General features: G+C 37.8%; 1 non-coding gene across 1 annotated transcript; it reads right to left on the bottom strand.

The window, feature by feature from the left end:
- Positions 1–11093: 11093 nt before the first annotated feature.
- Positions 11094–11201, bottom strand: LOC148565390 (small nucleolar RNA R71). Its single transcript, XR_015884058.1, has one exon. It is a non-coding gene; the product is annotated as a small nucleolar RNA R71 (small nucleolar RNA).
- Between the last annotated feature and the right edge of the window lie 670 nt (positions 11202–11871).

The raw sequence follows: 11871 nt of genomic DNA, 5'->3' as shown, positions 1-11871 counted from the left end.
TGTAAAATATAGAAAAAAATATTTTTATTTATTTATTTATTTATTTATTTTGAAAATAAAATAAATTAAAATAAAATAAATAAAAAATGGGTGAAGATTTTTGAAAAGTGAAGAGAGAGAAAGAAAAAAAAATAATGGTTAAGAAGTTTTGAAAAAGATATGATTTTTAAATTTGATGACTAATTTAATGCTAACTTTTCGAAATTTATGAGTGGAATGAAGAAAAGATATTTTTTTGATTTTTGAATTTTATGATGAAAGAGAAAAACACACAAAAGACACACAACTTAAAATTTTTAAATCTAAAGCTCCTTGTTTTCAAAAATTTTGGAGGGAAAACACCAAGGAACACCAAACTTAAAATTTTTAGAAAACCAAAATAAAATTTTCGAAAACCAAAGAGAAATCAACAAGAAAACATCAAACTTAAAGTTTGGCACAAGATTTAATAGAAAAATTATTTTTGGAAAAAAAGAATTTAAAAAGACGCTACCCAATTACCAAGAACATAGACCAACGCTCTAGCCAATTGGGCAGTAAATGTAACACTTGTTTTGAAGAAGTATTTTTAATAACTAAGAATAAATTTTTTTTTTGAAAACTAATGTTTTGAAAAAGCACACGAAAAACAAGAAACAAAACAGAACAAGAAAAACTAAAGATCAAACAAGAAAAATAAACAAGAACAACTTGAAGATGAAGGAAGAACAAAGAACACAAATTTCGAAAAATTTAAAAGAAAATTTTTTTCCTAATCTAAGCAACAAAATAAACCGTCAGTTGTCCAAACTCGAACAATCCTCGGCAACGGCGCCAAAAACTTGGTGCACGAAAATTACTTCACACTATGTAATTCCGCACAACTAACCAGCAAGTGCACTGGGTCGTCCAAGGAATACCTTACGTGAGTAAGGGTCGAATCCCACGGAGATTGTTGGCTTGAAGCAATCTATGGTTACCTTGTAGCTCTTAGTCAGGAAAACAATTCACTTATCAAATTGAATTGCGAGGAATAAAAGAGCAAGAAATAAATACTTGTTATGCAGTAATAGAGAATATGTTGGAGTTTTGGAGATGCTTTATCTTTTGAATCTCTGCTTTCTCCCTGTTTTCTTCTTCACGCACACACGTCCCTCCTATGGCAAGCTGTGTGTTGGTGGATCACCGTTGTCAATGGCTACCATCCTTCCTCTCAGTGAAAATGGTCCAGGTGCGCTGTCACCGCACGACTAATCATCTGTAGGTTCTCGATCATACCGGAATAGGATTTACTATCCTTTTGCGTCTGTCACTATGCCCAGCACTCACGAGTTTGAAGCTCGTCACAGTCATCTAATCCCAGAATCCTACTCGGAATACCACGGACATGGTTTAGACTTTCCGGATTCTCAAGGATGCCGCCAATAGATTCTAGCTTATACCAAGGAGATTCTGATTGAGGAATCTAAGAGATACTCATTTAATCTAATGTAGAACGGAAGTGGTTGTCAGGCACACGTTCATAGGTTGAGAATGGTGATGAGTGTCACGGATCATCACATTCATCATGATGAAGCACGAATGAACATCTTAGATAGGAACAAGCGTGTTTGAATAGAAAACAGAGGTAATTGCATTAATTCATCGAAACACAGCAGAGCTCCTCACCCCCAACAATGGAGTTTAGAGACTCATGCCATCAAAGATTACAAAGTTCAGATCTAAAAATGTTATGAGATGCAAAATAAATCTCTAAAAGTTGTTTAAATACTAAACTAGTAACCTAGGTTTATAGAAAATGAGTAAACTATGATAGATAGTGCAGAAATCCACTTCTGGGGCCCACTTAGTGTGTACTGGGGTTGAGACTTAAGCTTCTCACGTGCCTGGGCTGTTTTGGGCGTTCAACGCCAGGTTGTAACCTGTTTTTGGCGTTGAACTCCAACTTGTAACTTGTTTCTGGCGCTGGACGCCAGACTGCAACATGGAACTGGCATTGAACGCCAGTTTGCGTCATCTATCCTTGAGAAAAGTATGGACTATTATATATTGCAGGAAAGCCCTGGAGGTCTACTTTCCAACGCAATTGGAAGAACGCCATTTGGACTCTTGTAGCTCCAGAAAATCCATTCCGAGTGCTGAGAGGTCAGAATCCAACAGCATCTGTAGTCCTTTTTCAGCCTGGATAAGATTTTTGCTCAGCTCCCTCAATTTCAGCCAGAAAATACCTGAAATTACAGAAAAGCACACAAACTCATAGTAAAGTCCAAAAATATGAATTTTTCATAGAAACTAATGAAAATATACTAAAAACTTAACTAAAACATCCTAAAAACTACATGAAATTAACCCCAAAAAGCGTATAAAATATCCGCTCATCATGCATTCATTGGTCCCACTGAAAATACGAAATTTCGCAGAGCTTGTCAATAAGAGTTAGCTGATGGAAGACTGTGAACATAAGATGGCAGCGTCAAGGATGGGTCATCCGAGTTTACCGCCAAGGAACTTTGATAATTTTCATAGGATGCGATTCAGCGGAAGGTTGATTTTAAAGTACTAGGAGTACCTATGCGAGGGAACGAACAAGTTAGAAATTTTCCTACTCGCTATACTGCTGGAAATGAAAATAGGTCAAAACAGGACACCGGTAAGTAACCTCCGCAGAGTCAAGAGGGCCTGATGTGTAGGAAATGTGGAAGGGATCACACCAGTAGGCCTTGTTATTTTGGGATGAGAGGCTGCAACAACTATGGTGAACCGGGGCATATAGCAAGCAATTATCCAGAAAAGTCGGTACAAGGAGTAGCTAAATCGCAACAGCCAGGAAGAGTATTTACAATGACTGCTGAAGATGCTCGTACTCAGACTCCCTGACCCATGGTCAGTATTGTGTCAAGGCTCAATTTTTAACTGCACTTTACGATTTCAGTGCGTTAGATTCTCTTATTTCTTTAACTACTATACGTAAGTTGAAACGAGATGAGAAAACACAGCACACCTAAGGGCTAGAAAATTAGATAAGGACCAATTACTCGCACCTGTTTACAGGTAAAGAAAATTTTGAGGGCAAAATTTTTTTTAGGAGGGTAGGATGTAACAACACTAATTTTTGCACTAATGCGAGTTTTTCTTAAAATAATATTTTAAAGCGATTAGTTTTATTTTGACGAGTCGACTTCGAACCCCAAAGTAAAATAAATGGTAATATAATTCTATTATTATGTTAATTATTTATTTTACTTGCTCTAATTATAATGGATTCTAGATAATAATATTAATATTAATATTATTATCAAGTTCGATTTTTACTGATAAAATTAATTATTGGTATTTCATGATGAGCTTAGATTTGCTAGACTCTATCAAATATCTTTACATTCCTAAGTTGTTAATGTCATTTATATTAATAACTCATATATATTTAATTTTATATATTATTATTATTATTATTATATAAAGCTCCTGAGTTACATTCATATATATATATATATATATATAAGGCTATTATTATTAACCTCATTTGCATGCAACAGTGAGAAAGAGAGAAGAGTGATCGAGAGAGAGAGAGAGAGATAGAGAACAGTAACCCCCCATTAAATTTCCGGCTTTGATTTTTTGTGATCTGTAACCCCAATAAAAAATCTAGTCCGGTAAAAGTGTTCGTATTCTCCTCCTCTACGTATTAGCGTCACTTTTGATTGGTGGAAGTTGACGGTGACGTAGCTCCCCTACCCCTTGAGTTCGGCCAACTGGAGTTCTAGGAGGCACGGGCGATTCCAGACGTTTTTCCCTTCGGCAGCTCAGTCAGAAGGCTCCTCCGGAGCATTGCATATTTCAATTTCATACGAACGTAGGGTTTTGGTAAATTTTTACCGGTTAAATTGGTATTTGATAAGTGAATTGATGTCGTGATTACTTGTCGAATTTATATTGATATTTGTGATAAGTTTGAGGTTATGAGGGTTTAAGTGCAGTCAGGAACTGAGTTATTCTGATGAATTTGATTTTTGGATTACGTTAGGATAATTTGAAAATGTCAGAATTTGTCTGGTTTGATTTGTTGGTATTGAATTGAGATTTGAAATGATTGAAAAGAGGTTGAAAATGGTTCGATTGGGACCCGAAAAGGGTGGCAAAGTCCAACTTTAAGGGGAAATGCTGTCCAATTTTTGTAAAAATATATGAAAAGTGATTTCATTTTAAAAATCTGATTTATAAGCTTATTTTTGAAAAATTATTGATTTGATTTGTTAATAATTATTAGTCTGAATTTTATTAAAATAAAAAGTGGCTGAGCCTCAAAGAAAACATTTTAATTACTGAAAACTATTTGATTTCGATTTATTACAGAAAGTCTTATTTTTAGCTTGATTTATTAAGAAAATATAAGGTTTTACATTCAGTTTTTGAGAATAGATTTTGTTTCAAGTTATGTCTTGAATTTGGTTTATTAAGTAAAGGGCCCTCTGCTATAGAAGAGCAGAGAGTAGGAACTGAATAGATATTGAGTGTTGTTGGGCCTTAGTGCCAAGTGTCTAGTGAGGACGGCGATACATAACGCTCACTTGACACAATAGAGACGGCTCAGTGAGGTTGGTGATACGTAACGCTCACTGGAGGCTGTGGGCCTTGTGTGTGAATGATTGTGTGGGGATGCCCGTGTGTATAGACTGGCTTCCAGGAGAAAGTGGCACACGCTTCAGCTGGAGAATCAACGCCTGCAGGTACTTTTAGAGGTCATGTTCGGCATACTTCAGCTTGCAAGAGGTTGAAACCTTGAAGAGGTTATGCCGCTGGAATGCCTTATCTGACTTGCGAGTCGGATTGCATCAAGTGCGGGTCGAAACTGACAAATCAGCTCATTACCTGCGATAGGACTAGACATGCATCATCATTGTTGTGCATTTGCAGTTTACTTGATGCGGTGAAATTGTTTGTCATTGTCTTTCTGTGTTTATGCATTCCCTATTGCTACTCTGAATTGTGGTAATTAGATACTTCTCTTTAACACTTGTATATTTTATTATGAATTACTTGAACTGTGATAATCTTGACTAAACTAACTACCCCCGACCCTACTAAGAACCCCCCAGTTCTTACCACTTTTCTTCCTCCCCTTCAGATGGAGACCGGAGTTATATTTTTTGAGATGGACCCTCCCTATATATATGAGGATATTGTACAGCATAGGTTTTATGTAGTAGGTGCTGAGATTAGGACCCGTATGTATATTCTGCGTATTCATCTCTTTAGTCACCCGATTGACACTCCACAGTTTAATCCCGACATGCCCTATGAGTTCCTACTGCAGTGGCTCCGCCTGGATGCTCTATTTCACCTGTTTCATGACAAGCCGATGCTTCACCAGCATCCCGATCAGCTTGCGGATCAGGTGGACCCTGAGCCTGAACCCGTGGAGGAGCATATTCTAGAACCTGTATAGGAAGAGGATATCCCAGTGGAGCAGATCTCAGTATCTTCATCCGAGCCATCTTCTGAGGAGCCGTTCACCGCCTCAATTAGTGGACCGGCGAGTGCTGGTCAGACCAGTAGCACGAGTGCTAGTGCCCCTCCTGAGATTATTGAAATTTCTGATGACGAGGACGAGGATCCTTTTGGAGTGTGCTGATGTGGTTGTGATCTCCTCTGACGATGATAGCTGAGGCCTGGGAGCTGCGGTTATGCCTTTTGATAGTTTTTTTTTGTGTTAGCCTAGCTTTTGTGTTAGTCTCTCACTTTTGGTTAAACTCACTGAGAGAGTAGGATGTACATAGTTGAGTAGGCTAGTTCGGGCACCAGCTTAGGGATTTTCTGTATGATCCAGGGCCCGGAGTGTTGATTTATACATAGTAGTAGGATGTGAAGGGTTGTATGCTAACTTATGATATATATATATATATATGACAGTACCTTCATGTGTATGTATGATGTATGCTATGTGTTATGGTTATATATAATGTTGGCCTTGTGTATGATTTATTTAATTCCATTATGGCTTGTTATGTTTAATTAGCTGTCCTCACAAATCTTTTTATAAAGTAAAAGTTTTTCCAAAAACTCGATAGTGCGCTAACCTGATTATTGGCTTAATAATAATTAGCAAAAGTTTTAGGTGAACAAGTTGGTAACACTTGATTTCCAGTATGATCATGACATACTGTAAATTGGGTCATTACAGCTCTCCCAGTAAAAGTCATCATATAACCAGAAGTAGACTTCCTTGAATCAAGATTCCCAGCCATATCTATATCTGTGTAATCATCTAACACAGGTTAGCCACTTCCAAAGCATAAACAACCTCTGGAAGTACATTAAAGTATCTGAGAATCCACTTCACTACTTGCCGGTGTTCCTTACCAGGATTAGAGAGAAACCGACTAACAACTCCAACAGCATGAGCAATATCTGGCCTTGTGCAAACCATAGCATACATCAAACTGCAAATTGCAAATGTATATGAAATCTTCTTCATTTCTGCTTTTTCTTTCTCTCTTGTAGGACATTGCTGCGAATTCTGCTTGAAATGACTAGCAAGTGGAGTACTAACAGGTTTGAAATTACTCATGCTAAACATTTCTAAAACCTTATCAATATACTTCTGCTACGACAACCACAATTTTCTATTCTTTTTGTCACGAGTGATACTCATGCCAAGGGTTTTCTTTGCAGGATCCAAATCCTTCATAGCAAAGAATCTGTTCAAGTCTTTCTTAAAACTTTCAATCTTCTTAGTGTCATGACCAACAATCAACATGTCATCAGTATAAAGCTAGAGAATGATAAAATCACCATCAGAAAATTTCTTAACATACACACAATGATCAAAAGAAGTCTTAATATACCCATGACCTTTCATGAAGGAATCAAACTTCGTGTTCTACTGCCTTGGTGCTTGCTTCAGCCCATATAAGCTCTTCTTCAACTTGCATACAAGGTGCTCCTTTCCTTTAACCTCAAAATCCTCTGGTTTCTCCATATAAATTTTTTTTATCTATGTCACCATGAAGGAACGTAGTCTTCACAGCAAGCTGCTCAACCTCTAAATTCAAGTTAGCTGCTAATCCAAGCACAACTCGAATAAAAAACATCCTTACAACTGGAGAGAAAATCTCCTCAAAGTGAATACTTGTCTTTTGCTTAAAGCTTTATACCTTGGTCATGAGACATTTTCATCCTCTTTCAATTTGAATACCCATTTATTCTTGAATGCTCTCTTACCCTTTGGCAGCATCACCAATTCAAATGTATGATTCTCATGCAAGGATTTCATTTCTTCTTGCATGGCCTTCAACCAATCTTCTTTATGCTCATCATATATAGCTTCCTGGTAGCTCTCTAGCTTTTCGATCTTAGTGTTCATCACACACTCATGAGAAAAGTATCTCTGAGAAAGATGACACTCTCTAGTAGATCTTCTCAATTCAGGCTAACTGGTGGTTTAGGTGGAACTTCAACATCTGGTGGAACTTCAACATCACCATCATTATCAACTTGTACATCTCCCCCATCAACATGAGGTCTAGTGGAAGGACCAAGTTCATCATCAACAGAACGTCTAACAGTTATTATTAACTTATCTGTCTTTTCAAGATCTTCAATAGTTTGGTCTTCAAGAAAAATCACATCTCAGCTTCTAATTATTTTTTTGCTCACTAGATCCCATAATCTATAACCAAAGTCTTCGTGACCATAACTCACGAAGATATACTGCTTTGACTTTTCATCAAGTTTGGACCTTTCATCTCTTGAAATGTGAACAAAAGCCTTGCAGTCGAACACTCATAAGCGACTATAGGAGACATCTTTCCCTCTTCAAACTTTCTCTGGAACATCACCATTTAGTGGAATTTAAGGAGAAAGGTTGATCAAATCTACTACAGTCTTCATTGCTTCACCCCAAAAAGATTTAGGCAACTTTGCATGAGAGAGCATACACCTGACTCTATCATTGATAGTGTGATTCATTCTCTTTCTAACTCCATTATGTTAAGGAGTCTTAGGAATCGTTTTCTCAAGTTTGTTCCCGTGTCCTTTACAGTAATATTCAAACGGACCCCTGTATTCACCACCATTATCTTCTCGAACACATTTCAATTTCCTTTCTATTTTTCTTTCAGCACTTGCATGAAAGTGTTTGAAGATACTAAGCACCTGAGCTTTAGATTTCAAAACAAAAGCTCAAACTTTTCGAGAATAATCATCAATAAAAGTAACAAAGTATGATGCACCGCCTAGTATCTTAGCATCCATAGTGAAAATATCAGTGTGAACTAAATATAGAATATGTGATCTCCTATAAGGTCCAGAACTATAAAATAATACTCTAGCATGCTTTCCAACAAAACAATGAGTACACGTATTTAAAGTTGTACCTTTCATTAGAAGTGAGTGCTTCTTAGCTAAGACGCTTAGTCTTTGCTCACTCAAGAGACCAAAACGCATATGCCACAAATCAGAGGATGAATCATCAGCTACATTCACCTCTTCTTTGCACAACTTTGTTTGTAACCAGTGAAGAGTAGTGAGACTATTGTCTTCTTTAGCAATAACGAGAGTCCCTTTGGTAATATTGCATTTTTCACCACCAAAAGAAGTGAAATAACCCTCTTGATCTAATACCTTTACTGAAATTAGATTGAACCACATATCTGGCGCATGCCTAACATTCTTCAACTGCAACTTGCATTCTATGTTGGCTTCAGGCCACGCTTCACCCATACCAATGATATCACACACTCTTTTAACTCTCAATTTGATCTTGCCAAAATTTTCAGTAGTATAAGAAATAAAAAATTTATGCCTCAGAGTGACATGACATGAGGCACCAGAATCCATAATCCAAGTGGAATCATCACAAATAAGATTAACATAGTTTTCATCATCATATGTGAAAAGAATATCTTCATAACCAGTAGCAGCATTTTCTTTATCACTTTTTTTACCTTTGTCTTTGTTTCTTCTCCTTGATTGCTCTCTGATAAAACACTATTTTATAGTTTATATTGTGTTTAATTGTGTGGTTTTGTCATGATCCTTACCCACTTATTCATCAATTTAGCATGCATTTAGATTTCCTTCCTAAATTCAGTACATGTTTGAAAATTGCTTCCTAGAGACTTTAATTATTTATTTTTAATTCTCCTTTATTCCATTCGATGCCGTGATCTGTGTGTCAAGTGTTTCAGGCTTTACAGGGCATGAATGAGATGGAGAGTGGAGAGGAAGCTAGCAAAAATGGAAGGAACACAAGAATTTGAGGAGATAACTAGCGAGAAGTGACGCGGTCGCATGGCTCACGCGACCGCGCGAAGGAGCACATATCGCAGTAACGCAGCCGCATGGCTTGCGCGGCCACGCGGATTGAAAAGCGCAAGCGACGCGGTAGCGTGGACGACATGAACGCGTGGAGAGGAAAAAAAGCGCAAGCGACGCGTCCGCATGGACGACGCGATCGCGTGACATGTGCGATCTGCATAATCTGCAGAATCCGCTGGGGCGATTTTGGACCTTATTTCGGCCCAGTTTTCGGCCCGGAACAGCAGACTAGAGTCAGAGAATATGCAGAAACAACAGAGACATTCATTCAGTAGTTTTAGATCTAGTTTTTCACTCTCTTAGGTTTCTCTCTCTAGTTTTTAGAATTTTAATTTTCAATTGGTCTTAGCATTGGAACAGTGAGAAGAGTTATTTCCTCATCAAGACTTCATCATTCTAGTTTGTTCTCTTAACTTGGTTCTATTCTTCCATGTTCCTTGTTATGTTCAATTTTGTCATTCAGATACTTTTATGATTATTTAATGCAAGGATTATTTCTTTTTAATTCAATTTCAATTCCAATAATCATGTCTTCTTTTAATTTCCTTTCATGCGCTATGGATTCTTTATTTACAATGCGTGAGTAGTTTTCTTACTTGATGGGGAGTTGATTAAAAGGAACTCTTGAGTTGGAAGGATTGAAAGAAAATTTGTAATTGGGTTGAATGTTGGATTTCTATCCTGTCACCGACGCCAATCCCGTTGAACTAAGTGGGTTGCAACTTGTGAACAGATCTGGCATTCCCACTTGTTTGACTTTCCCTTACCTAGTAAAGGATAACCAAACTGAACAACCATTAATTATAAATTAATCTTACAATCACACCATCAATGATAGAGATTCTAACCAATCAATTTCCAGTCAAGGCTTTTATTTATATTATTTAAAAATCCTCAATTTAAATTCCAATTTACTTAGCTCAACTTCTTGGAACATCTGATTAATAAAACAGCACACTTTTCTGCAACTCGTTGGGAGACGACCTGGGACTTAAAACTCCCAGTAATTTTAATTTAAACTCTCTGTGACATATTTCTAAATTGATAAGCAGATTCTCGGTGAGTTAAGAACTATACCTGCAACGTAAGCATTTTAATAAATTTTTAATTCACCAGCTCCTGCTTCCCATCAATTTTTGGCGCCGTTGTCGGGGAGTTGCAATAGAGTGCTAATTTTATTAATTAGAATTTATTTATTTACATTTTATTTAATTTTGCTACTATGAGCTGCATGTTTCTTCCGCCAAATGACGCGTTTACTTCTTGATCCGCGCTTGCTAATATTCGATCCTGAAATTGAAAGGATAATTTCATGAATAAGGCGAGAACAACGTAGGTTAGCCCGCTTTGAGGGCGGATCTGAAAGTGAATCTGAGGAAGAAACCAGCCCCCGTTCTACTTATTCGGTTGTTTTACGTGCAGAAAACATGGCAGCTAGAAGAGTTACCATTCAGGAGGAAGGAGCTCCTGATTTTACAATGCAACCGTTTCAAGCACATCATCCAGCGGTAGCTATGGATTTTGAAATAAAGACCGCACTGCTAAATTTGATGCCCAAGTTTCATGGCCTACCTGCTCAAGAGCCTATCAAGCACTTGAGAGACTTCCAGGCAGCCTGTTCTACTGTCAGGCGTGATGGCACTGATGAAACTTCAATCCTGCTAAAAGCTTTTCCGTTCTCTCTTGAGGGAAAAGCAAGAGAGTGGTACTACACTCAACCTCTAGCAAATGTATCCAACTGGGATACACTCAGAAAGGAGTTTCTGGAGAAATTCTTTCCATCTGAAGTTACTGATAAACTGAGAAAGGATATCTCTACAATTGTTCAGGATGACAATGAGACTCTCTTTGAATACTGGGAGCGCTTCAATAATCTTCTAGAAGCATGCCCCCACCACATGATTGACAAGATCGTGCTACTCAGCTATATCACACAAGGTATGAGGCCCCAAGATAAGACCACATTGGAAAGTGCCAGCAATGGGTCTATGAAGAAGTACAAGACCACTGATGAAGCTTGGCAATTGATCAATGATTTAGCTGAATCTACTCAGAACCACAGACAGAAGCAAGGCCGTTCAAAAGCCGTTGCAGAAGTATCTTCTGGCAGAGAGACTGCTGCTCTAAAATGAAGCATCTGTGAGATGACCAACCTGCTGAAGCAAATGCAGTTGAATCAACAAGCTCAGCAAACTCAACCGCAGCAAAACCAACAACTAGTTCCACAAAGAATTTGCAAAATTTGTGCTGATTACAGCTATTACACTGATGAATGCCCGCAGCTCCAACAAGAAGACAACATGGTGGCATCCACTCACAACTTCTATGACCGCCCCAACCAAGGGTACAATCAAAGTGGAAATTATAACCATGGATGGCAGGATAATTCAAACCAGAATTGGAGAGACAACAATAATAGGGGAGGCAGAGATAATCAGGGAAATCATAGGTGGAATAATAATAACAATAGGCAGCAAAATCAACCTTACCGAGCACCTCACCTGAGGCAAAACCAAGGACCACCGAATAATCAGCAGCAACCCTCTCAATTTACTCATTCTTCTGTATCTTCTA

Source organism: Arachis ipaensis, chromosome B5, assembly GCF_059453495.1.
Source record: "Arachis ipaensis isolate K30076 ecotype BB chromosome B5, ASM5945349v1, whole genome shotgun sequence".
Taxonomy (NCBI): Eukaryota; Viridiplantae; Streptophyta; class Magnoliopsida; order Fabales; family Fabaceae; genus Arachis; species Arachis ipaensis.
Note: the sequence above shows the minus strand (reverse complement) of the source record. Positions and strands in the feature narration are given on the sequence as shown.